Raw genomic sequence first — 441 nt, 5'->3', positions numbered from 1 at the left:
CCACTCAGGTGAACAGCTTGCACCATGGCAGAGAGGGAAGTAGATCACATGCTTCCAATACCCCGCTGGAGTATACTGTACATCTTTGCCTCAGGTGGCTAAACAAAGTGGCACGTGAAAATAAAACGGTATGTGCAAGTGGGAGTGGCAGTTAAGTAAGCCTGTTGCTTTGTCCGGCATGCCCAAATCACGAGGTCAACCTAAAGTAAGACTGTGGCCAGGCTGTGGATATTTACATATGTTAACAAGTAGCAAACTAGCTTTAAATCTAGCCCTCACTGACCTCTGTAGCTGCAGGCACTGTGGAGTAAAATGTGTAGCAGAAAATAGTTTCACGTTCTCTCAGTAGCTGGTTTTGCTCCCCTTCCCAGCAGAGACTTGGTGGACTGCTGCCTTCTAGCCTCTAATGTAAATAGGAGCGTAAAAAAAGGTGGGGGGGGG

This window comes from Nanorana parkeri, unplaced genomic scaffold, assembly GCF_000935625.1.
Source record: "Nanorana parkeri isolate BGI_ZX_2015 unplaced genomic scaffold, ASM93562v1 scaffold1617, whole genome shotgun sequence".
NCBI lineage: Eukaryota > Metazoa > Chordata > Amphibia > Anura > Dicroglossidae > Nanorana > Nanorana parkeri.
This window is presented reverse-complemented; position numbering follows the sequence as displayed.